Genomic DNA, 27702 nt, shown 5'->3' on the forward strand with positions numbered 1-27702 from the left:
ACTCGTTTTTTGTGAGCTGAACGCAAGTCCAAAATTTTGGATCATGTCCTATACTGGTTCCCGGTGGGTGGCTGAGACTTTGGTTAATTCTTCTTCCTGCCGGGAAATTAGAGTGACATGTGCCCGTCCAAATGCCTAACAGCTACTCTCTCATGGGTTCTCCCTCGTCCCTTCCATCCTCTGCCAAATTGGGAACCTGTGCAAACCAGGATGTTAAAGGGCCTGTCTCTCCAAGTTGGGAGATTGATAGTAAGGCAGTTGGAAAGTCAAACTGGAGCACCAGGAGAGGGACTATTCGTTGAGTTTTAGAAACCTTTCGTATTCACCGTCTGTACATTCTCTAGGTTTCCTGTACATGTTATAGCTGTAGTAATATTCCCTTCAACCTGGAGAGTTGGGACCCATGGAATGGGGGCCATGCATTATTGCTTGAAAGGGTCTGCATTTGCTCACCCAATCTCACCAATCCTCTCAGTCCCAAGTGTCCAGCCTTATGCCACATCCAGCTGTCATTGTAGATAGGGTCTTTCCAGGTTTCCTCAGACACCCTGAAGGAATTGTAAAGAATTTCCCTGTTTTTTTGTTTTGCTTTGGAAATTCCTTTTTAGAGTGGGTTTGAGCTGATTCTCGCTGCCATGTTTATGCGACTCTAGACACACTTGATTCCCTTATGGAGACATATCAATACATAGGTTTTAAGATTCTTACTAGTCAGATATATTCCTCTGCGGGAAATATGGGGTTTTGAGTCTCTTTCCCTGAGGAAGGTGTAGGTCTTGTCTATTCCAAAGTTGGTTTTTGGAACGGTCCCTGTGCTTATATCAAACTCTGGTTTTATGCATCACCCTACCTCTCCTTCCCCTTTAAGCAGGCATAAGAGTGTTTTCTAAATGTGAGACTCTGTTCTCTTTCCTAACTCAGTTCATGTGTAGCCATGTTTACAGGATCTTCATAAGTGATATCTTATGATAAGTTTCTTTTTCTGTGTGACTTATTTCACTTAGAATCATGGTACCTGAATCCACTCACTTTGCTGCTACGGGTCTTATGACATTGATTTCATGGCTGAGGGATATTCCATCGTACGTAAGTACCACAATGTTTGGAACCATTTTTATATTTCCTGGGATATTTAAGGTGTACCCAAGTTGAGGTTCTTGTAGTCAGTGCAGCCCTAAATTTGGAGGTGGCTCTTTCTTATTGATTTTCTGTTTTCCCAAGGTATATTCCCTAGACTGGAAGTGGCCTTGGCTCTGTAGCTCTGTTGTTTACTTGTTTTAGGGAACACAATGCACTCCTCCAGTGAGGCAGTTGGCAATTGACATCCCGCCCATCAGCATAACAAGGCTCCCTGTTCTCCAGGGCCTGTCTTGCCTTTCTGGTTTTTACACATTTTGTGGATGTCCCTTTTGACAGGTGGGAAGTGATACTTCTTTGTAGTGCAGATTTGCATTGCCTGCTTGCTTGCTTGGCCAAAAAGGGCGTATGCGTTTTCTCCTGAATATATTCAGGAGAAAACGCATACGCCCTTTTTGGCCAAGGGCATCATTGTCGAAGTTGTGCCCCTCTTCCTGTGCTTTACAGGCGATTCCAACGTACCTCTTGAAATCTGTTTCCTGCTATTTTGCCTCGCTTTCAAGTCCGCCTCGTTGACTTCCCTCAACAGATTTTTGGACGATAGTTGTCCATTATCACTCTGCCAGTTTGTGAATTGCTGTGCCCCTGAGCTCCATTTCTCAACTCGTTTTTTGTGAGCTGAACGCAAGTCCAAAATTTTGGATCATGTCCTATACTGGTTCCCGGTGGGTGGCTGAGACTTTGGTTAATTCTTCTTCCTGCCGGGAAATTAGAGTGACATGTGCCCGTCCAAATGCCTAACAGCTACTCTCTCATGGGTTCTCCCTCGTCCCTTCCATCCTCTGCCAAATTGGGAACCTGTGCAAACCAGGATGTTAAAGGGCCTGTCTCTCCAAGTTGGGAGATTGATAGTAAGGCAGTTGGAAAGTCAAACTGGAGCACCAGGAGAGGGACTATTCGTTGAGTTTTAGAAACCTTTCGTATTCACCGTCTGTACATTCTCTAGGTTTCCTGTACATGTTATAGCTGTAGTAATATTCCCTTGAACCTGGAGAGTTGGGACCCATGGAATGGGGGCCATGCATTATTGCTTGAAAGGGTCTGCATTTGCTCACCCAATCTCACCAATCCTCTCAGTCCCAAGTGTCCAGCCTTATGCCACATCCAGCTGTCATTGTAGATAGGGTCTTTCCAGGTTTCCTCAGACACCCTGAAGGAATTGTAAAGAATTTCCCTGTTTTTTTGTTTTGCTTTGGAAATTCCTTTTTAGAGTGGGTTTGAGCTGATTCTCGCTGCCATGTTTATGCGACTCTAGACACACTTGATTCCCTTATGGAGACATATCAATACATAGGTTTTAAGATTCTTACTAGTCAGATATATTCCTCTGCGGGAAATATGGGGTTTTGAGTCTCTTTCCCTGAGGAAGGTGTAGGTCTTGTCTATTCCAAAGTTGGTTTTTGGAACGGTCCCTGTGCTTATATCAAACTCTGGTTTTATGCATCACCCCACCTCTCCTTCCCCTTTAAGCAGGCATAAGAGTGTTTTCTAAATGTGAGACTCTGTTCTCTTTCCTAACTCAGTTCATGTGTAGCCATGTTTACAGGATCTTCATAAGTGATATCTTATGATAAGTTTCTTTTTCTGTGTGACTTATTTCACTTAGAATCATGGTACCTGAATCCACTCACTTTGCTGCTACGGGTCTTATGACATTGATTTCATGGCTGAGGGATATTCCATCGTACGTAAGTACCACAATGTTTGGAACCATTTTTATATTTCCTGGGATATTTAAGGTGTACCCAAGTTGAGGTTCTTGTAGTCAGTGCAGCCCTAAATTTGGAGGTGGCTCTTTCTTATTGATTTTCAGTTTTCCCAAGGTATATTCCCTAGACTGGAAGTGGCCTTGGCTCTGTAGCTCTGTTGTTTACTTGTTTTAGGGAACACAATGCACTCCTCCAGTGAGGCAGTTGGCAATTGACATCCCGCCCATCAGCATAACAAGGCTCCCTGTTCTCCAGGGCCTGTCTTGCCTTTCTGGTTTTTACACATTTTGTGGATGTCCCTTTTGACCGGTGGGAAGTGATACTTCTTTGTAGTGCAGATTTGCATTGCCCGCTTGCTTGCTTGGCCAAAAAGGGCGTATGCGTTTTCTCCTGAATATATTCAGGAGAAAACGCATACGCCCTTTTTGGCCAAGGGCATCATTGTCGAAGTTGTGCCCCTCTTCCTGTGCTTTACAGGCGATTCCAACGTACCTCTTGAAATCTGTTTCCTGCTATTTTGCCTCGCTTTCAAGTCCGCCTCGTTGACTTCCCTCAACAGATTTTTGGACGATAGTTGTCCATTATCACTCTGCCAGTTTGTGAATTGCTGTGCCCCTGAGCTCCATTTCTCAACTCGTTTTTTGTGAGCTGAACGCAAGTCCAAAATTTTGGATCATGTCCTATACTGGTTCCCGGTGGGTGGCTGAGACTTTGGTTAATTCTTCTTCCTGCCGGGAAATTAGAGTGACATGTGCCCGTCCAAATGCCTAACAGCTACTCTCTCATGGGTTCTCCCTCGTCCCTTCCATCCTCTGCCAAATTGGGAACCTGTGCAAACCAGGATGTTAAAGGGCCTGTCTCTCCAAGTTGGGAGATTGATAGTAAGGCAGTTGGAAAGTCAAACTGGAGCACCAGGAGAGGGACTATTCGTTGAGTTTTAGAAACCTTTCGTATTCACCGTGTGTACATTCTCTAGGTTTCCTGTACATGTTATAGCTGTAGTAATATTCCCTTGAACCTGGAGAGTTGGGACCCATGGAATGGGGGCCATGCATTATTGCTTGAAAGGGTCTGCATTTGCTCACCCAATCTCACCAATCCTCTCAGTCCCAAGTGTCCAGCCTTATGCCACATCCAGCTGTCATTGTAGATAGGGTCTTTCCAGGTTTCCTCAGACACCCTGAAGGAATTGTAAAGAATTTCCCTGTTTTTTTGTTTTGCTTTGGAAATTCCTTTTTAGAGTGGGTTTGAGCTGATTCTCGCTGCCATGTTTATGCGACTCTAGACACACTTGATTCCCTTATGGAGACATATCAATACATAGGTTTTAAGATTCTTACTAGTCAGATATATTCCTCTGCGGGAAATATGGGGTTTTGAGTCTCTTTCCCTGAGGAAGGTGTAGGTCTTGTCTATTCCAAAGTTGGTTTTTGGAACGGTCCCGGTGCTTATATGAAACTCTGGTTTTATGCATCACCCCACCTCTCCTTCCCCTTTAAGCAGGCATAAGAGTGTTTTCTAAATGTGAGACTCTGTTCTCTTTCCTAACTCAGTTCATGTGTAGCCATGTTTACAGGATCTTCATAAGTGATATCTTATGATAAGTTTCTTTTTCTGTGTGACTTATTTCACTTAGAATCATGGTACCTGAATCCACTCACTTTGCTGCTACGGGTCTTATGACATTGATTTCATGGCTGAGGGATATTCCATCGTACGTAAGTACCACAATGTTTGGAACCATTTTTATATTTCCTGGGATATTTAAGGTGTACCCAAGTTGAGGTTCTTGTAGTCAGTGCAGCCCTAAATTTGGAGGTGGCTCTTTCTTATTGATTTTCAGTTTTCCCAAGGTATATTCCCTAGACTGGAAGTGGCCTTGGCTCTGTAGCTCTGTTGTTTACTTGTTTTAGGGAACACAATGCACTCCTCCAGTGAGGCAGTTGGCAATTGACATCCCGCCCATCAGCATAACAAGGCTCCCTGTTCTCCAGGGCCTGTCTTGCCTTTCTGGTTTTTACACATTTTGTGGATGTCCCTTTTGACAGGTGGGAAGTGATACTTCTTTGTAGTGCAGATTTGCATTGCCTGCTTGATTGCTTGGCCAAAAAGGGCGTATGCGTTTTCTCCTGAATATATTCAGGAGAAAACACATACGCCCTTTTTGGCCAAGGGCATCATTGTCGAAGTTGTGCCCCTCTTCCTGTGCTTTACAGGCAATTCCAACGTACCTCTTGAAATCTGTTTCCTGCTATTTTGCCTCGCTTTCAAGTCCGCCTCGTTGACTTCCCTCAACAGATTTTTGGACGATAGTTGTCCATTATCACTCTGCCAGTTTGTGAATTGCTGTGCCCCTGAGCTCCATTTCTCAACTCGTTTTTTGTGAGCTGAACGCAAGTCCAAAATTTTGGATCATGTCCTATACTGGTTCCCGGTGGGTGGCTGAGACTTTGGTTAATTCTTCTTCCTGCCGGGAAATTAGAGTGACATGTGCCCGTCCAAATGCCTAACAGCTACTCTCTCATGGGTTCTCCCTCGTCCCTTCCATCCTCTGCCAAATGGGGAACCTGTGCAAACCAGGATGTTAAAGGGCCTGTCTCTCCAAGTTGGGAGATTGATAGTAAGGCAGTTGGAAAGTCAAACTGGAGCACCAGGAGAGGGACTATTCGTTGAGTTTTAGAAACCTTTCGTATTCACCGTCTGTACATTCTCTAGGTTTCCTGTACATGTTATAGCTGTAGTAATATTCCCTTCAACCTGGAGAGTTGGGACCCATGGAATGGGGGCCATGCATTATTGCTTGAAAGGGTCTGCATTTGCTCACCCAATCTCACCAATCCTCTCAGTCCCAAGTGTCCAGCCTTATGCCACATCCAGCTGTCATTGTAGATAGGGTCTTTCCAGGTTTCCTCAGACACCCTGAAGGAATTGTAAAGAATTTCCCTGTTTTTTTGTTTTGCTTTGGAAATTCCTTTTTAGAGTGGGTTTGAGCTGATTCTCGCTGCCATGTTTATGCGACTCTAGACACACTTGATTCCCTTATGGAGACATATCAATACATAGGTTTTAAGATTCTTACTAGTCAGATATATTCCTCTGCGGGAAATATGGGGTTTTGAGTCTCTTTCCCTGAGGAAGGTGTAGGTCTTGTCTATTCCAAAGTTGGTTTTTGGAACGGTCCCTGTGCTTATATCAAACTCTGGTTTTATGCATCACCCCACCTCTCCTTCCCCTTTAAGCAGGCATAAGAGTGTTTTCTAAATGTGAGACTCTGTTCTCTTTCCTAACTCAGTTCATGTGTAGCCATGTTTACAGGATCTTCATAAGTGATATCTTATGATAAGTTTCTTTTTCTGTGTGACTTATTTCACTTAGAATCATGGTACCTGAATCCACTCACTTTGCTGCTACGGGTCTTATGACATTGATTTCATGGCTGAGGGATATTCCATCGTACGTAAGTACCACAATGTTTGGAACCATTTTTATATTTCCTGGGATATTTAAGGTGTACCCAAGTTGAGGTTCTTGTAGTCAGTGCAGCCCTAAATTTGGAGGTGGCTCTTTCTTATTGATTTTCTGTTTTCCCAAGGTATATTCCCTAGACTGGAAGTGGCCTTGGCTCTGTAGCTCTGTTGTTTACTTGTTTTAGGGAACACAATGCACTCCTCCAGTGAGGCAGTTGGCAATTGACATCCCGCCCATCAGCATAACAAGGCTCCCTGTTCTCCAGGGCCTGTCTTGCCTTTCTGGTTTTTACACATTTTGTGGATGTCCCTTTTGACCGGTGGGAAGTGATACTTCTTTGTAGTGCAGATTTGCATTGCCCGCTTGCTTGCTTGGCCAAAAAGGGCGTATGCGTTTTCTCCTGAATATATTCAGGAGAAAACGCATACGCCCTTTTTGGCCAAGGGCATCATTGTCGAAGTTGTGCCCCTCTTCCTGTGCTTTACAGGCGATTCCAACGTACCTCTTGAAATCTGTTTCCTGCTATTTTGCCTCGCTTTCAAGTCCGCCTCGTTGACTTCCCTCAACAGATTTTTGGACGATAGTTGTCCATTATCACTCTGCCAGTTTGTGAATTGCTGTGCCCCTGAGCTCCATTTCTCAACTCGTTTTTTGTGAGCTGAACGCAAGTCCAAAATTTTGGATCATGTCCTATACTGGTTCCCGGTGGGTGGCTGAGACTTTGGTTAATTCTTCTTCCTGCCGGGAAATTAGAGTGACATGTGCCCGTCCAAATGCCTAACAGCTACTCTCTCATGGGTTCTCCCTCGTCCCTTCCATCCTCTGCCAAATTGGGAACCTGTGCAAACCAGGATGTTAAAGGGCCTGTCTCTCCAAGTTGGGAGATTGATAGTAAGGCAGTTGGAAAGTCAAACTGGAGCACCAGGAGAGGGACTATTCGTTGAGTTTTAGAAACCTTTCGTATTCACCGTCTGTACATTCTCTAGGTTTCCTGTACATGTTATAGCTGTAGTAATATTCCCTTGAACCTGGAGAGTTGGGACCCATGGAATGGGGGCCATGCATTATTGCTTGAAAGGGTCTGCATTTGCTCACCCAATCTCACCAATCCTCTCAGTCCCAAGTGTCCAGCCTTATGCCACATCCAGCTGTCATTGTAGATAGGGTCTTTCCAGGTTTCCTCAGACACCCTGAAGGAATTGTAAAGAATTTCCCTGTTTTTTTGTTTTGCTTTGGAAATTCCTTTTTAGAGTGGGTTTGAGCTGATTCTCGCTGCCATGTTTATGCGACTCTAGACACACTTGATTCCCTTATGGAGACATATCAATACATAGGTTTTAAGATTCTTACTAGTCAGATATATTCCTCTGCGGGAAATATGGGGTTTTGAGTCTCTTTCCCTGAGGAAGGTGTAGGTCTTGTCTATTCCAAAGTTGGTTTTTGGAACGGTCCCTGTGCTTATATCAAACTCTGGTTTTATGCATCACCCCACCTCTCCTTCCCCTTTAAGCAGGCATAAGAGTGTTTTCTAAATGTGAGACTCTGTTCTCTTTCCTAACTCAGTTCATGTGTAGCCATGTTTACAGGATCTTCATAAGTGATATCTTATGATAAGTTTCTTTTTCTGTGTGACTTATTTCACTTAGAATCATGGTACCTGAATCCACTCACTTTGCTGCTACGGGTCTTATGACATTGATTTCATGGCTGAGGGATATTCCATCGTACGTAAGTACCACAATGTTTGGAACCATTTTTATATTTCCTGGGATATTTAAGGTGTACCCAAGTTGAGGTTCTTGTAGTCAGTGCAGCCCTAAATTTGGAGGTGGCTCTTTCTTATTGATTTTCTGTTTTCCCAAGGTATATTCCCTAGACTGGAAGTGGCCTTGGCTCTGTAGCTCTGTTGTTTACTTGTTTTAGGGAACACAATGCACTCCTCCAGTGAGGCAGTTGGCAATTGACATCCCGCCCATCAGCATAACAAGGCTCCCTGTTCTCCAGGGCCTGTCTTGCCTTTCTGGTTTTTACACATTTTGTGGATGTCCCTTTTGACCGGTGGGAAGTGATACTTCTTTGTAGTGCAGATTTGCATTGCCCGCTTGCTTGCTTGGCCAAAAAGGGCGTATGCGTTTTCTCCTGAATATATTCAGGAGAAAACGCATACGCCCTTTTTGGCCAAGGGCATCATTGTCGAAGTTGTGCCCCTCTTCCTGTGCTTTACAGGCGATTCCAACGTACCTCTTGAAATCTGTTTCCTGCTATTTTGCCTCGCTTTCAAGTCCGCCTCGTTGACTTCCCTCAACAGATTTTTGGACGATAGTTGTCCATTATCACTCTGCCAGTTTGTGAATTGCTGTGCCCCTGAGCTCCATTTCTCAACTCGTTTTTTGTGAGCTGAACACAAGTCCAAAATTTTGGATCATGTCCTATACTGGTTCCCGGTGGGTGGCTGAGACTTTGGTTAATTCTTCTTCCTGCCGGGAAATTAGAGTGACATGTGCCCGTCCAAATGCCTAACAGCTACTCTCTCATGGGTTCTCCCTCGTCCCTTCCATCCTCTGCCAAATTGGGAACCTGTGCAAACCAGGATGTTAAAGGGCCTGTCTCTCCAAGTTGGGAGATTGATAGTAAGGCAGTTGGAAAGTCAAACTGGAGCACCAGGAGAGGGACTATTCGTTGAGTTTTAGAAACCTTTCGTATTCACCGTGTGTACATTCTCTAGGTTTCCTGTACATGTTATAGCTGTAGTAATATTCCCTTCAACCTGGAGAGTTGGGACCCATGGAATGGGGGCCATGCATTATTGCTTGAAAGGGTCTGCATTTGCTCACCCAATCTCACCAATCCTCTCAGTCCCAAGTGTCCAGCCTTATGCCACATCCAGCTGTCATTGTAGATAGGGTCTTTACAGGTTTCCTCAGACACCCTGAAGGAATTGTAAAGAATTTCCCTGTTTTTTTGTTTTGCTTTGGAAATTCCTTTTTAGAGTGGGTTTGAGCTGATTCTCGCTGCCATGTTTATGCGACTCTAGACACACTTGATTCCCTTATGGAGACATATCAATACATAGGTTTTAAGATTCTTACTAGTCAGATATATTCCTCTGCGGGAAATATGGGGTTTTGAGTCTCTTTCCCTGAGGAAGGTGTAGGTCTTGTCTATTCCAAAGTTGGTTTTTGGAATGGTCCCGGTGCTTATATGAAACTCTGGTTTTATGCATCACCCCACCTCTCCTTCCCCTTTAAGCAGGCATAAGAGTGTTTTCTAAATGTGAGACTCTGTTCTCTTTCTTAACTCAGTTCATGTGTAGCCATGTTTACAGGATCTTCATAAGTGATATCTTATGATAAGTTTCTTTTTCTGTGTGACTTATTTCACTTAGAATCATGGTACCTGAATCCACTCACTTTGCTGCTACGGGTCTTATGACATTGATTTCATGGCTGAGGGATATTCCATCGTACGTAAGTACCACAATGTTTGGAACCATTTTTATATTTCCTGGGATATTTAAGGTGTACCCAAGTTGAGGTTCTTGTAGTCAGTGCAGCCCTAAATTTGGAGGTGGCTCTTTCTTATTGATTTTCAGTTTTCCCAAGGTATATTCCCTAGACTGGAAGTGGCCTTGGCTCTGTAGCTCTGTTGTTTACTTGTTTTAGGGAACACAATGCACTCCTCCAGTGAGGCAGTTGGCAATTGACATCCCGCCCATCAGCATAACAAGGCTCCCTGTTCTCCAGGGCCTGTCTTGCCTTTCTGGTTTTTACACATTTTGTGGATGTCCCTTTTGACAGGTGGGAAGTGATACTTCTTTGTAGTGCAGATTTGCATTGCCTGCTTGCTTGCTTGGCCAAAAAGGGCGTATGGGTTTTCTCCTGAATATATTCAGGAGAAAACGCATACGCCCTTTTTGGCCAAGGGCATCATTGTCGAAGTTGTGCCCCTCTTCCTGTGCTTTACAGGCAATTCCAACGTACCTCTTGAAATCTGTTTCCTGCTATTTTGCCTCGCTTTCAAGTCCGCCTCGTTGACTTCCCTCAACAGATTTTTGGACGATAGTTGTCCATTATCACTCTGCCAGTTTGTGAATTGCTGTGCCCCTGAGCTCCATTTCTCAACTCGTTTTTTGTGAGCTGAACGCAAGTCCAAAATTTTGGATCATGTCCTATACTGGTTCCCGGTGGGTGGCTGAGACTTTGGTTAATTCTTCTTCCTGCCGGGAAATTAGAGTGACATGTGCCCGTCCAAATGCCTAACAGCTACTCTCTCATGGGTTCTCCCTCGTCCCTTCCATCCTCTGCCAAATTGGGAACCTGTGCAAACCAGGATGTTAAAGGGCCTGTCTCTCCAAGTTGGGAGATTGATAGTAAGGCAGTTGGAAAGTCAAACTGGAGCACCAGGAGAGGGACTATTCGTTGAGTTTTAGAAACCTTTCGTATTCACCGTGTGTACATTCTCTAGGTTTCCTGTACATGTTATAGCTGTAGTAATATTCCCTTGAACCTGGAGAGTTGGGACCCATGGAATGGGGGCCATGCATTATTGCTTGAAAGGGTCTGCATTTGCTCACCCAATCTCACCAATCCTCTCAGTCCCAAGTGTCCAGCCTTATGCCACATCCAGCTGTCATTGTAGATAGGGTCTTTCCAGGTTTCCTCAGACACCCTGAAGGAATTGTAAAGAATTTCCCTGTTTTTTTGTTTTGCTTTGGAAATTCCTTTTTAGAGTGGGTTTGAGCTGATTCTCGCTGCCATGTTTATGCGACTCTAGACACACTTGATTCCCTTATGGAGACATATCAATACATAGGTTTTAAGATTCTTACTAGTCAGATATATTCCTCTGCGGGAAATATGGGGTTTTGAGTCTCTTTCCCTGAGGAAGGTGTAGGTCTTGTCTATTCCAAAGTTGGTTTTTGGAACGGTCCCGGTGCTTATATGAAACTCTGGTTTTATGCATCACCCCACCTCTCCTTCCCCTTTAAGCAGGCATAAGAGTGTTTTCTAAATGTGAGACTCTGTTCTCTTTCCTAACTCAGTTCATGTGTAGCCATGTTTACAGGATCTTCATAAGTGATATCTTATGATAAGTTTCTTTTTCTGTGTGACTTATTTCACTTAGAATCATGGTACCTGAATCCACTCACTTTGCTGCTACGGGTCTTATGACATTGATTTCATGGCTGAGGGATATTCCATCGTACGTAAGTACCACAATGTTTGGAACCATTTTTATATTTCCTGGGATATTTAAGGTGTACCCAAGTTGAGGTTCTTGTAGTCAGTGCAGCCCTAAATTTGGAGGTGGCTCTTTCTTATTGATTTTCTGTTTTCCCAAGGTATATTCCCTAGACTGGAAGTGGCCTTGGCTCTGTAGCTCTGTTGTTTACTTGTTTTAGGGAACACAATGCACTCCTCCAGTGAGGCAGTTGGCAATTGACATCCCGCCCATCAGCATAACAAGGCTCCCTGTTCTCCAGGGCCTGTCTTGCCTTTCTGGTTTTTACACATTTTGTGGATGTCCCTTTTGACAGGTGGGAAGTGATACTTCTTTGTAGTGCAGATTTGCATTGCCTGCTTGATTGCTTGGCCAAAAAGGGCGTATGCGTTTTCTCCTGAATATATTCAGGAGAAAACACATACGCCCTTTTTGGCCAAGGGCATCATTGTCGAAGTTGTGCCCCTCTTCCTGTGCTTTACAGGCAATTCCAACGTACCTCTTGAAATCTGTTTCCTGCTATTTTGCCTCGCTTTCAAGTCCGCCTCGTTGACTTCCCTCAACAGATTTTTGGACGATAGTTGTCCATTATCACTCTGCCAGTTTGTGAATTGCTGTGCCCCTGAGCTCCATTTCTCAACTCGTTTTTTGTGAGCTGAACGCAAGTCCAAAATTTTGGATCATGTCCTATACTGGTTCCCGGTGGGTGGCTGAGACTTTGGTTAATTCTTCTTCCTGCCGGGAAATTAGAGTGACATGTGCCCGTCCAAATGCCTAACAGCTACTCTCTCATGGGTTCTCCCTCGTCCCTTCCATCCTCTGCCAAATTGGGAACCTGTGCAAACCAGGATGTTAAAGGGCCTGTCTCTCCAAGTTGGGAGATTGATAGTAAGGCAGTTGGAAAGTCAAACTGGAGCACCAGGAGAGGGACTATTCGTTGAGTTTTAGAAACCTTTCGTATTCACCGTCTGTACATTCTCTAGGTTTCCTGTACATGTTATAGCTGTAGTAATATTCCCTTGAACCTGGAGAGTTGGGACCCATGGAATGGGGGCCATGCATTATTGCTTGAAAGGGTCTGCATTTGCTCACCCAATCTCACCAATCCTCTCAGTCCCAAGTGTCCAGCCTTATGCCACATCCAGCTGTCATTGTAGATAGGGTCTTTCCAGGTTTCCTCAGACACCCTGAAGGAATTGTAAAGAATTTCCCTGTTTTTTTGTTTTGCTTTGGAAATTCCTTTTTAGAGTGGGTTTGAGCTGATTCTCGCTGCCATGTTTATGCGACTCTAGACACACTTGATTCCCTTATGGAGACATATCAATACATAGGTTTTAAGATTCTTACTAGTCAGATATATTCCTCTGCGGGAAATATGGGGTTTTGAGTCTCTTTCCCTGAGGAAGGTGTAGGTCTTGTCTATTCCAAAGTTGGTTTTTGGAACGGTCCCTGTGCTTATATCAAACTCTGGTTTTATGCATCACCCCACCTCTCCTTCCCCTTTAAGCAGGCATAAGAGTGTTTTCTAAATGTGAGACTCTGTTCTCTTTCCTAACTCAGTTCATGTGTAGCCATGTTTACAGGATCTTCATAAGTGATATCTTATGATAAGTTTCTTTTTCTGTGTGACTTATTTCACTTAGAATCATGGTACCTGAATCCACTCACTTTGCTGCTACGGGTCTTATGACATTGATTTCATGGCTGAGGGATATTCCATCGTACGTAAGTACCACAATGTTTGGAACCATTTTTATATTTCCTGGGATATTTAAGGTGTACCCAAGTTGAGGTTCTTGTAGTCAGTGCAGCCCTAAATTTGGAGGTGGCTCTTTCTTATTGATTTTCTGTTTTCCCAAGGTATATTCCCTAGACTGGAAGTGGCCTTGGCTCTGTAGCTCTGTTGTTTACTTGTTTTAGGGAACACAATGCACTCCTCCAGTGAGGCAGTTGGCAATTGACATCCCGCCCATCAGCATAACAAGGCTCCCTGTTCTCCAGGGCCTGTCTTGCCTTTCTGGTTTTTACACATTTTGTGGATGTCCCTTTTGACCGGTGGGAAGTGATACTTCTTTGTAGTGCAGATTTGCATTGCCCGCTTGCTTGCTTGGCCAAAAAGGGCGTATGCGTTTTCTCCTGAATATATTCAGGAGAAAACGCATACGCCCTTTTTGGCCAAGGGCATCATTGTCGAAGTTGTGCCCCTCTTCCTGTGCTTTACAGGCGATTCCAACGTACCTCTTGAAATCTGTTTCCTGCTATTTTGCCTCGCTTTCAAGTCCGCCTCGTTGACTTCCCTCAACAGATTTTTGGACGATAGTTGTCCATTATCACTCTGCCAGTTTGTGAATTGCTGTGCCCCTGAGCTCCATTTCTCAACTCGTTTTTTGTGAGCTGAACGCAAGTCCAAAATTTTGGATCATGTCCTATACTGGTTCCCGGTGGGTGGCTGAGACTTTGGTTAATTCTTCTTCCTGCCGGGAAATTAGAGTGACATGTGCCCGTCCAAATGCCTAACAGCTACTCTCTCATGGGTTCTCCCTCGTCCCTTCCATCATCTGCCAAATTGGGAACCTGTGCAAACCAGGATGTTAAAGGGCCTGTCTCTCCAAGTTGGGAGATTGATAGTAAGGCAGTTGGAAAGTCAAACTGGAGCACCAGGAGAGGGACTATTCGTTGAGTTTTAGAAACCTTTCGTATTCACCGTGTGTACATTCTCTAGGTTTCCTGTACATGTTATAGCTGTAGTAATATTCCCTTCAACCTGGAGAGTTGGGACCCATGGAATGGGGGCCATGCATTATTGCTTGAAAGGGTCTGCATTTGCTCACCCAATCTCACCAATCCTCTCAGTCCCAAGTGTCCAGCCTTATGCCACATCCAGCTGTCATTGTAGATAGGGTCTTTCCAGGTTTCCTCAGACACCCTGAAGGAATTGTAAAGAATTTCCCTGTTTTTTTGTTTTGCTTTGGAAATTCCTTTTTAGAGTGGGTTTGAGCTGATTCTCGCTGCCATGTTTATGCGACTCTAGACACACTTGATTCCCTTATGGAGACATATCAATACATAGGTTTTAAGATTCTTACTAGTCAGATATATTCCTCTGCGGGAAATATGGGGTTTTGAGTCTCTTTCCCTGAGGAAGGTGTAGGTCTTGTCTATTCCAAAGTTGGTTTTTGGAACGGTCCCGGTGCTTATATGAAACTCTGGTTTTATGCATCACCCCACCTCTCCTTCCCCTTTAAGCAGGCATAAGAGTGTTTTCTAAATGTGAGACTCTGTTCTCTTTCCTAACTCAGTTCATGTGTAGCCATGTTTACAGGATCTTCATAAGTGATATCTTATGATAAGTTTCTTTTTCTGTGTGACTTATTTCACTTAGAATCATGGTACCTGAATCCACTCACTTTGCTGCTACGGGTCTTATGACATTGATTTCATGGCTGAGGGATATTCCTTCGTACGTAAGTACCACAATGTTTGGAACCATTTTTATATTTCCTGGGATATTTAAGGTGTACCCAAGTTGAGGTTCTTGTAGTCAGTGCAGCCCTAAATTTGGAGGTGGCTCTTTCTTATTGATTTTCAGTTTTCCCAAGGTATATTCCCTAGACTGGAAGTGGCCTTGGCTCTGTAGCTCTGTTGTTTACTTGTTTTAGGGAACACAATGCACTCCTCCAGTGAGGCAGTTGGCAATTGACATCCCGCCCATCAGCATAACAAGGCTCCCTGTTCTCCAGGGCCTGTCTTGCCTTTCTGGTTTTTACACATTTTGTGGATGTCCCTTTTGACAGGTGGGAAGTGATACTTCTTTGTAGTGCAGATTTGCATTGCCTGCTTGCTTGCTTGGCCAAAAAGGGCGTATGGGTTTTCTCCTGAATATATTCAGGAGAAAACGCATACGCCCTTTTTGGCCAAGGGCATCATTGTCGAAGTTGTGCCCCTCTTCCTGTGCTTTACAGGCAATTCCAACGTACCTCTTGAAATCTGTTTCCTGCTATTTTGCCTCGCTTTCAAGTCCGCCTCGTTGACTTCCCTCAACAGATTTTTGGACGATAGTTGTCCATTATCACTCTGCCAGTTTGTGAATTGCTGTGCCCCTGAGCTCCATTTCTCAACTCGTTTTTTGTGAGCTGAACGCAAGTCCAAAATTTTGGATCATGTCCTATACTGGTTCCCGGTGGGTGGCTGAGACTTTGGTTAATTCTTCTTCCTGCCGGGAAATTAGAGTGACATGTGCCCGTCCAAATGCCTAACAGCTACTCTCTCATGGGTTCACCCTCGTCCCTTCCATCCTCTGCCAAATTGGGAACCTGTGCAAACCAGGATGTTAAAGGGCCTGTCTCTCCAAGTTGGGAGATTGATAGTAAGGCAGTTGGAAAGTCAAACTGGAGCACCAGGAGAGGGACTATTCGTTGAGTTTTAGAAACCTTTCGTATTCACCGTGTGTACATTCTCTAGGTTTCCTGTACATGTTATAGCTGTAGTAATATTCCCTTGAACCTGGAGAGTTGGGACCCATGGAATGGGGGCCATGCATTATTGCTTGAAAGGGTCTGCATTTGCTCACCCAATCTCACCAATCCTCTCAGTCCCAAGTGTCCAGCCTTATGCCACATCCAGCTGTCATTGTAGATAGGGTCTTTCCAGGTTTCCTCAGACACCCTGAAGGAATTGTAAAGAATTTCCCTGTTTTTTTGTTTTGCTTTGGAAATTCCTTTTTAGAGTGGGTTTGAGCTGATTCTCGCTGCCATGTTTATGCGACTCTAGACACACTTGATTCCCTTATGGAGACATATCAATACATAGGTTTTAAGATTCTTACTAGTCAGATATATTCCTCTGCGGGAAATATGGGGTTTTGAGTCTCTTTCCCTGAGGAAGGTGTAGGTCTTGTCTATTCCAAAGTTGGTTTTTGGAACGGTCCCTGTGCTTATATCAAACTCTGGTTTTATGCATCACCCCACCTCTCCTTCCCCTTTAAGCAGGCATAAGAGTGTTTTCTAAATGTGAGACTCTGTTCTCTTTCCTAACTCAGTTCATGTGTAGCCATGTTTACAGGATCTTCATAAGTGATATCTTATGATAAGTTTCTTTTTCTGTGTGACTTATTTCACTTAGAATCATGGTACCTGAATCCACTCACTTTGCTGCTACGGGTCTTATGACATTGATTTCATGGCTGAGGGATATTCCATCGTACGTAAGTACCACAATGTTTGGACCCATTTTTATATTTCCTGGGATATTTAAGGTGTACCCAAGTTGAGGTTCTTGTAGTCAGTGCAGCCCTAAATTTGGAGGTGGCTCTTTCTTATTGATTTTCTGTTTTCCCAAGGTATATTCCCTAGACTGGAAGTGGCCTTGGCTCTGTAGCTCTGTTGTTTACTTGTTTTAGGGAACACAATGCACTCCTCCAGTGAGGCAGTTGGCAATTGACATCCCGCCCATCAGCATAACAAGGCTCCCTGTTCTCCAGGGCCTGTCTTGCCTTTCTGGTTTTTACACATTTTGTGGATGTCCCTTTTGACAAGTGGGAAGTGATACTTCTTTGTAGTGCAGATTTGCATTGCCCGCTTGCTTGCTTGGCCAAAAAGGGCGTATGCGTTTTCTCCTGAATATATTCAGGAGAAAACGCATACGCCCTTTTTGGCCAAGGGCATCATTGTCGAAGTTGTGCCCCTCTTCCTGTGCTTTACAGGCGATTCCAACGTACCTCTTGAAATCTGTTTCCTGCTATTTTGCCTCGCTTTCAAGTCCGCCTCGTTGACTTCCCTCAACAGATTTTTGGACGATAGTTGTCCATTATCACTCTGCCAGTTTGTGAATTGCTGTGCCCCTGAGCTCCATTTCTCAACTCGTTTTTTGTGAGCTGAACGCAAGTCCAAAATTTTGGATCATGTCCTATACTGGTTCCCGGTGGGTGGCTGAGACTTTGGTTAATTCTTCTTCCTGCTGGGAAATTAGAGTGACATGTGCCCGTCCAAATGCCTAACAGCTACTCTCTCATGGGTTCTCCCTCGTCCCTTCCATCCTCTGCCAAATTGGGAACCTGTGCAAACCAGGATGTTAAAGGGCCTGTCTCTCCAAGTTGGGAGATTGATAGTAAGGCAGTTGGAAAGTCAAACTGGAGCACCAGGAGAGGGACTATTCGTTGAGTTTTAGAAACCTTTCGTATTCACCGTGTGTACATTCTCTAGGTTTCCTGTACATGTTATAGCTGTAGTAATATTACCTTGAACCTGGAGAGTTGGGACCCATGGAATGGGGGCCATGCATTATTGCTTGAAAGGGTCTGCATTTGCTCACCCAATCTCACCAATCCTCTCAGTCCCAAGTGTCCAGCCTTATGCCACATCCAGCTGTCATTGTAGATAGGGTCTTTCCAGGTTTCCTCAGACACCCTGAAGGAATTGTAAAGAATTTCCCTGTTTTTTTGTTTTGCTTTGGAAATTCCTTTTTAGAGTGGGTTTGAGCTGATTCTCGCTGCCATGTTTATGCGACTCTAGACACACTTGATTCCCTTATGGAGACATATCAATACATAGGTTTTAAGATTCTTACTAGTCAGATATATTCCTCTGCGGGAAATATGGGGTTTTGAGTCTCTTTCCCTGAGGAAGGTGTAGGTCTTGTCTATTCCAAAGTTGGTTTTTGGAACGGTCCCGGTGCTTATATGAAACTCTGGTTTTATGCATCACCCCACCTCTCCTTCCCCTTTAAGCAGGCATAAGAGTGTTTTCTAAATGTGAGACTCTGTTCTCTTTCCTAACTCAGTTCATGTGTAGCCATGTTTACAGGATCTTCATAAGTGATATCTTATGATAAGTTTCTTTTTCTGTGTGACTTATTTCACTTAGAATCATGGTACCTGAATCCACTCACTTTGCTGCTACGGGTCTTATGACATTGATTTCATGGCTGAGGGATATTCCATCGTACGTAAGTACCACAATGTTTGGAACCATTTTTATATTTCCTGGGATATTTAAGGTGTACCCAAGTTGAGGTTCTTGTAGTCAGTGCAGCCCTAAATTTGGAGGTGGCTCTTTCTTATTGATTTTCTGTTTTCCCAAGGTATATTCCCTAGACTGGAAGTGGCCTTGGCTCTGTAGCTCTGTTGTTTACTTGTTTTAGGGAACACAATGCACTCCTCCAGTGAGGCAGTTGGCAATTGACATCCCGCCCATCAGCATAACAAGGCTCCCTGTTCTCCAGGGCCTGTCTTGCCTTTCTGGTTTTTACACATTTTGTGGATGTCCCTTTTGACAGGTGGGAAGTGATACTTCTTTGTAGTGCAGATTTGCATTGCCTGCTTGCTTGCTTGGCCAAAAAGGGCGTATGCGTTTTCTCCTGAATATATTCAGGAGAAAACGCATACGCCCTTTTTGGCCAAGGGCATCATTGTCGAAGTTGTGCCCCTCTTCCTGTGCTTTACAGGCGATTCCAACGTACCTCTTGAAATCTGTTTCCTGCTATTTTGCCTCGCTTTCAAGTCCGCCTCGTTGACTTCCCTCAACAGATTTTTGGACGATAGTTGTCCATTATCACTCTGCCAGTTTGTGAATTGCTGTGCCCCTGAGCTCCATTTCTCAACTCGTTTTTTGTGAGCTGAACGCAAGTCCAAAATTTTGGATCATGTCCTATACTGGTTCCCGGTGGGTGGCTGAGACTTTGGTTAATTCTTCTTCCTGCCGGGAAATTAGAGTGACATGTGCCCGTCCAAATGCCTAACAGCTACTCTCTCATGGGTTCTCCCTCGTCCCTTCCATCCTCTGCCAAATTGGGAACCTGTGCAAACCAGGATGTTAAAGGGCCTGTCTCTCCAAGTTGGGAGATTAATAGTAAGGCAGTTGGAAAGTCAAACTGGAGCACCAGGAGAGGGACTATTCGTTGAGTTTTAGAAACCTTTCGTATTCACCGTCTGTACATTCTCTAGGTTTCCTGTACATGTTATAGCTGTAGTAATATTCCCTTCAACCTGGAGAGTTGGGACCCATGGAATGGGGGCCATGCATTATTGCTTGAAAGGGTCTGCATTTGCTCACCCAATCTCACCAATCCTCTCAGTCCCAAGTGTCCAGCCTTATGCCACATCCAGCTGTCATTGTAGATAGGGTCTTTCCAGGTTTCCTCAGACACCCTGAAGGAATTGTAAAGAATTTCCCTGTTTTTTTGTTTTGCTTTGGAAATTCCTTTTTAGAGTGGGTTTGAGCTGATTCTCGCTGCCATGTTTATGCGACTCTAGACACACTTGATTCCCTTATGGAGACATATCAATACATAGGTTTTAAGATTCTTACTAGTCAGATATATTCCTCTGCGGGAAATATGGGGTTTTGAGTCTCTTTCCCTGAGGAAGGTGTAGGTCTTGTCTATTCCAAAGTTGGTTTTTGGAACGGTCCCTGTGCTTATATCAAACTCTGGTTTTATGCATCACCCCACCTCTCCTTCCCCTTTAAGCAGGCATAAGAGTGTTTTCTAAATGTGAGACTCTGTTCTCTTTCCTAACTCAGTTCATGTGTAGCCATGTTTACAGGTTCTTCATAAGTGATATCTTATGATAAGTTTCTTTTTCTGTGTGACTTATTTCACTTAGAATCATGGTACCTGAATCCACTCACTTTGCTGCTACAGGTCTTATGACATTGATTTCATGGCTGAGGGATATTCCATCGTACGTAAGTACCACAATGTTTGGAACCATTTTTATATTTCCTGGGATATTTAAGGTGTACCCAAGTTGAGGTTCTTGTAGTCAGTGCAGCCCTAAATTTGGAGGTGGCTCTTTCTTATTGATTTTCTGTTTTCCCAAGGTATATTCCCTAGACTGGAAGTGGCCTTGGCTCTGTAGCTCTGTTGTTTACTTGTTTTAGGGAACACAATGCACTCCTCCAGTGAGGCAGTTGGCAATTGACATCCCGCCCATCAGCATAACAAGGCTCCCTGTTCTCCAGGGCCTGTCTTGCCTTTCTGGTTTTTACACATTTTGTGGATGTCCCTTTTGACAGGTGGGAAGTGATACTTCTTTGTAGTGCAGATTTGCATTGCCTGCTTGCTTGCTTGGCCAAAAAGGGCGTATGCGTTTTCTCCTGAATATATTCAGGAGAAAACGCATACGCCCTTTTTGGCCAAGGGCATCATTGTCGAAGTTGTGCCCCTCTTCCTGTGCTTTACAGGCGATTCCAACGTACCTCTTGAAATCTGTTTCCTGCTATTTTGCCTCGCTTTCAAGTCCGCCTCGTTGACTTCCCTCAACAGATTTTTGGACGATAGTTGTCCATTATCACTCTGCCAGTTTGTGAATTGCTGTGCCCCTGAGCTCCATTTCTCAACTCGTTTTTTGTGAGCTGAACGCAAGTCCAAAATTTTGGATCATGTCCTATACTGGTTCCCGGTGGGTGGCTGAGACTTTGGTTAATTCTTCTTCCTGCCGGGAAATTAGAGTGACATGTGCCCGTCCAAATGCCTAACAGCTACTCTCTCATGGGTTCTCCCTCGTCCCTTCCATCCTCTGCCAAATTGGGAACCTGTGCAAACCAGGAGGTTAAAGGGCCTGTCTCTCCAAGTTGGGAGATTGATAGTAAGGCAGTTGGAAAGTCAAACTGGAGCACCAGGAGAGGGACTATTCGTTGAGTTTTAGAAACCTTTCGTATTCACCGTCTGTACATTCTCTAGGTTTCCTGTACATGTTATAGCTGTAGTAATATTCCCTTCAACCTGGAGAGTTGGGACCCATGGAATGGGGGCCATGCATTATTGCTTGAAAGGGTCTGCATTTGCTCACCCAATCTCACCAATCCTCTCAGTCCCAAGTGTCCAGCCTTATGCCACATCCAGCTGTCATTGTAGATAGGGTCTTTCCAGGTTTCCTCAGACACCCTGAAGGAATTGTAAAGAATTTCCCTGTTTTTTTGTTTTGCTTTGGAAATTCCTTTTTAGAGTGGGTTTGAGCTGATTCTCGCTGCCATGTTTATGCGACTCTAGACACACTTGATTCCCTTATGGAGACATATCAATACATAGGTTTTAAGATTCTTACTAGTCAGATATATTCCTCTGCGGGAAATATGGGGTTTTGAGTCTCTTTCCCTGAGGAAGGTGTAGGTCTTGTCTATTCCAAAGTTGGTTTTTGGAACGGTCCCTGTGCTTATATCAAACTCTGGTTTTATGCATCACCCCACCTCTCCTTCCCCTTTAAGCAGGCATAAGAGTGTTTTCTAAATGTGAGACTCTCTTCTCTTTCCTAACTCAGTTCTTGTGTAGCCATGTTTACAGGATCTTCATAAGTGATATCTTATGATAAGTTTCTTTTTCTGTGTGACTTATTTCACTTAGAATCATGGTACCTGAATCCACTCACTTTGCTGCTACGGGTCTTATGACATTGATTTCATGGCTGAGGGATATTCCATCGTACGTAAGTACCACAATGTTTGGAACCATTTTTATATTTCCTGGGATATTTAAGGTGTACCCAAGTTGAGGTTCTTGTAGTCAGTGCAGCCCTAAATTTGGAGGTGGCTCTTTCTTATTGATTTTCTGTTTTCCCAAGGTATATTCCCTAGATTGGAAGTGGCCTTGGCTCTGTAGCTCTGTTGTTTACTTGTTTTAGGGAACACAATGCACTCCTCCAGTGAGGCAGTTGGCAATTGACATCCCGCCCATCAGCATAACAAGGCTCCCTGTTCTCCAGGGCCTGTCTTGCCTTTCTGGTTTTTACACATTTTGTGGATGTCCCTTTTGACAGGTGGGAAGTGATACTTCTTTGTAGTGCAGATTTGCATTGCCTGCTTGCTTGCTTGGCCAAAAAGGGCGTATGCGTTTTCTCCTGAATATATTCAGGAGAAAACGCATACGCCCTTTTTGGCCAAGGGCATCATTGTCGAAGTTGTGCCCCTCTTCCTGTGCTTTACAGGCGATTCCAACGTACCTCTTGAAATCTGTTTCCTGCTATTTTGCCTCGCTTTCAAGTCCGCCTCGTTGACTTCCCTCAACAGATTTTTGGACGATAGTTGTCCATTATCACTCTGCCAGTTTGTGAATTGCTGTGCCCCTGAGCTCCATTTCTCAACTCGTTTTTTGTGAGCTGAACGCAAGTCCAAAATTTTGGATCATGTCCTATACTGGTTCCCGGTGGGTGGCTGAGACTTTGGTTAATTCTTCTTCCTGCCGGGAAATTAGAGTGACATGTGCCCGTCCAAATGCCTAACAGCTACTCTCTCATGGGTTCTCCCTCGTCCCTTCCATCCTCTGCCAAATTGGGAACCTGTGCAAACCAGGATGTTAAAGGGCCTGTCTCTCCAAGTTGGGAGATTGATAGTAAGGCAGTTGGAAAGTCAAACTGGAGCACCAGGAGAGGGACTATTCGTTGAGTTTTAGAAACCTTTCGTATTCACCGTCTGTACATTCTCTAGGTTTCCTGTACATGTTATAGCTGTAGTAATATTCCCTTCAACCTGGAGAGTTGGGACCCATGGAATGGGGGCCATGCATTATTGCTTGAAAGGGTCTGCATTTGCTCACCCAATCTCACCAATCCTCTCAGTCCCAAGTGTCCAGCCTTATGCCACATCCAGCTGTCATTGTAGATAGGGTCTTTCCAGGTTTCCTCAGACACCCTGAAGGAATTGTAAAGAATTTCCCTGTTTTTTGGTTTTGCTTTTCAAATTCCTTTTTAGAGTGGGTTTGAGCTGATTCTCGCTGCCATGTTTATGCGACTCTAGACACACTTGATTCCCTTATGGAGACATATCAATACATAGGTTTTAAGATTCTTACTAGTCAGATATATTCCTCTGCGGGAAATATGGGGTTTTGAGTCTCTTTCCCTGAGGAAGGTGTAGGTCTTGTCTATTCCAAAGTTGGTTTTTGGAACGGTCCCTGTGCTTATATCAAACTCTGGTTTTATGCATCACCCCACCTCTCCTTCCCCTTTAAGCAGGCATAAGAGTGTTTTCTAAATGTGAGACTCTGTTCTCTTTCCTAACTCAGTTCATGTGTAGCCATGTTTACAGGATCTTCATAAGTGATATCTTATGATAAGTTTCTTTTTCTGTGTGACTTATTTCACTTAGAATCATGGTACCTGAATCCACTCACTTTGCTGCTACGGGTCTTATGACATTGATTTCATGGCTGAGGGATATTCCATCGTACGTAAGTACCACAATGTTTGGAACCATTTTTATATTTCCTGGGATATTTAAGGTGTACCCAAGTTGAGGTTCTTGTAGTCAGTGCAGCCCTAAATTTGGAGGTGGCTCTTTCTTATTGATTTTCTGTTTTCCCAAGGTATATTCCCTAGACTGGAAGTGGCCTTGGCTCTGTAGCTCTGTTGTTTACTTGTTTTAGGGAACACAATGCACTCCTCCAGTGAGGCAGTTGGCAATTGACATCCCGCCCATCAGCATAACAAGGCTCCCTGTTCTCCAGGGCCTGTCTTGCCTTTCTGGTTTTTACACATTTTGTGGATGTCCCTTTTGACAGGTGGGAAGTGATACTTCTTTGTAGTGCAGATTTGCATTGCCTGCTTGCTTGCTTGGCCAAAAAGGGCGTATGCGTTTTCTCCTGAATATATTCAGGAGAAAACGCATACGCCCTTTTTGGCCAAGGGCATCATTGTCGAAGTTGTGCCCCTCTTCCTGTGCTTTACAGGCGATTCCAACGTACCTCTTGAAATCTGTTTCCTGCTATTTTGCCTCGCTTTCAAGTCCGCCTCGTTGACTTCCCTCAACAGATTTTTGGACGATAGTTGTCCATTATCACTCTGCCAGTTTGTGAATTGCTGTGCCCCTGAGCTCCATTTCTCAACTCGTTTTTTGTGAGCTGAATGCAAGTCCAAAATTTTGGATCATGTCCTATACTGGTTCCCGGTGGGTGGCTGAGACTTTGGTTAATTCTTCTTCCTGCCGGGAAATTAGAGTGACATGTGCCCGTCCAAATGCCTAACAGCTACTCTCTCATGGGTTCTCCCTCGTCCCTTCCATCCTCTGCCAAATTGGGAACCTGTGCAAACCAGGATGTTAAAGGGCCTGTCTCTCCAAGTTGGGAGATTGATAGTAAGGCAGTTGGAAAGTCAAACTGGAGCACCAGGAGAGGGACTATTCGTTGAGTTTTAGAAACCTTTCGTATTCACCGTCTGTACATTCTCTAGGTTTCCTGTACATGTTATAGCTGTAGTAATATTCCCTTGAACCTGGAGAGTTGGGACCCATGGAATGGGGGCCATGCATTATTGCTTGAAAGGGTCTGCATTTGCTCACCCAATCTCACCAATCCTCTCAGTCCCAAGTGTCCAGCCTTATGCCACATCCAGCTGTCATTGTAGATACGGTCTTTCCAGGTTTCCTCAGACACCCTGAAGGAATTGTAAAGAATTTCCCTGTTTTTTGGTTTTGCTTTGGAAATTCCTTTTTAGAGTGGGTTTGAGCTGATTCTCGCTGCCATGTTTATGCGACTCTAGACACACTTGATTCCCTTATGGAGACATATCAATACATAGGTTTTAAGATTCTTACTAGTCAGATATATTCCTCTGCGGGAAATATGGGGTTTTGAGTCTCTTTCCCTGAGGAAGGTGTAGGTCTTGTCTATTCCAAAGTTGGTTTTTGGAACGGTCCCTGTGCTTATATCAAACTCTGGTTTTATGCATCACCCCACCTCTCCTTCCCCTTTAAGCAGGCATAAGAGTGTTTTCTAAATGTGAGACTCTGTTCTCTTTCCTAACTCAGTTCATGTGTAGCCATGTTTACAGGATCTTCATAAGTGATATCTTATGATAAGTTTCTTTTTCTGTGTGACTTATTTCACTTAGAATCATGGTACCTGAATCCACTCACTTTGCTGCTACGGGTCTTATGACATTGATTTCATGGCTGAGGGATATTCCATCGTACGTAAGTACCACAATGTTTGGAACCATTTTTATATTTCCTGGGATATTTAAGGTGTACCCAAGTTGAGGTTCTTGTAGTCAGTGCAGCCCTAAATTTGGAGGTGGCTCTTTCTTATTGATTTTCAGTTTTCCCAAGGTATATTCCCTAGACTGGAAGTGGCCTTGGCTCTGTAGCTCTGTTGTTTACTTGTTTTAGGGAACACAATGCACTCCTCCAGTGAGGCAGTTGGCAATTGACATCCCGCCCATCAGCATAACAAGGCTCCCTGTTCTCCAGGGCCTGTCTTGCCTTTCTGGTTTTTACACATTTTGTGGATGTCCCTTTTGACCGGTGGGAAGTGATACTTCTTTGTAGTGCAGATTTGCATTGCCTGCTTGCTTGCTTGGCCAAAAAGGGCGTATGCGTTTTCTCCTGAATATATTCAGGAGAAAACGCATACGCCCTTTTTGGCCAAGGGCATCATTGTCGAAGTTGTGCCCCTCTTCCTGTGCTTTACAGGCGATTCCAACGTACCTCTTGAAATCTGTTTCCTGCTATTTTGCCTCGCTTTCAAGTCCGCCTCGTTGACTTCCCTCAACAGATTTTTGGACGATAGTTGTCCATTATCACTCTGCCAGTTTGTGAATTGCTGTGCCCCTGAGCTCCATTTCTCAACTCGTTTTTTGTGAGCTGAACACAAGTCCAAAATTTTGGATCATGTCCTATACTGGTTCCCGGTGGGTGGCTGAGACTTTGGTTAATTCTTCTTCCTGCCGGGAAATTAGAGTGACATGTGCCCGTCCAAATGCCTAACAGCTACTCTCTCATGGGTTCTCCCTCGTCCCTTCCATCCTCTGCCAAATTGGGAACCTGTGCAAACCAGGATGTTAAAGGGCCTGTCTCTCCAAGTTGGGAGATTGATAGTAAGGCAGTTGGAAAGTCAAACTGGAGCACCAGGAGAGGGACTATTCGTTGAGTTTTAGAAACCTTTCGTATTCACCGTCTGTACATTCTCTAGGTTTCCTGTACATGTTATAGCTGTAGTAATATTCCCTTCAACCTGGAGAGTTGGGACCCATGGAATGGGGGCCATGCATTATTGCTTGAAAGGGTCTGCATTTGCTCACCCAATCTCACCAATCCTCTCAGTCCCAAGTGTCCAGCCTTATGCCACATCCAGCTGTCATTGTAGATAGGGTCTTTCCAGGTTTCCTCAGACACCCTGAAGGAATTGTAAAGAATTTCCCTGTTTTTTGGTTTTGCTTTGGAAATTCCTTTTTAGAGTGGGTTTGAGCTGATTCTCGCTGCCATGTTTATGCGACTCTAGACACACTTGATTCCCTTATGGAGACATATCAATACATAGGTTTTAAGATTCTTACTAGTCAGATATATTCCTCTGCGGGAAATATGGGGTTTTGAGTCTCTTTCCCTGAGGAAGGTGTAGGTCTTGTCTATTCCAAAGTTGGTTTTTGGAACGGTCCCTGTGCTTATATCAAACTCTGGTTTTATGCATCACCCCACCTCTCCTTCCCCTTTAAGCAGGCATAAGAGTGTTTTCTAAATGTGAGACTCTGTTCTCTTTCCTAACTCAGTTCATGTGTAGCCATGTTTACAGGATCTTCATAAGTGATATCTTATGATAAGTTTCTTTTTCTGTGTGACTTATTTCACTTAGAATCATGGTACCTGAATCCACTCACTTTGCTGCTACGGGTCTTATGACATTGATTTCATGGCTGAGGGATATTCCATCGTACGTAAGTACCACAATGTTTGGAACCATTTTTATATTTCCTGGGATATTTAAGGTGTACCCAAGTTGAGGTTCTTGTAGTCAGTGCAGCCCTAAATTTGGAGGTGGCTCTTTCTTATTGATTTTCAGTTTTCCCAAGGTATATTCCCTAGACTGGAAGTGGCCTTGGCTCTGTAGCTCTGTTGTTTACTTGTTTTAGGGAACACAATGCACTCCTCCAGTGAGGCAGTTGGCAATTGACATCCCGCCCATCAGCATAACAAGGCTCCCTGTTCTCCAGGGCCTGTCTTGCCTTTCTGGTTTTTACACATTTTGTGGATGTCCCTTTTGACCGGTGGGAAGTGATACTTCTTTGTAGTGCAGATTTGCATTGCCTGCTTGCTTGCTTGGCCAAAAAGGGCGTATGCGTTTTCTCCTGAATATATTCAGGAGAAAACGCATACGCCCTTTTTGGCCAAGGGCATCATTGTCGAAGTTGTGCCCCTCTTCCTGTGCTTTACAGGCGATTCCAACGTACCTCTTGAAATCTGTTTCC

The sequence above is a fragment of the Mesoplodon densirostris genome, chromosome 1, assembly GCF_025265405.1.
Source record: "Mesoplodon densirostris isolate mMesDen1 chromosome 1, mMesDen1 primary haplotype, whole genome shotgun sequence".
Lineage (NCBI taxonomy): Eukaryota > Metazoa > Chordata > Mammalia > Artiodactyla > Ziphiidae > Mesoplodon > Mesoplodon densirostris.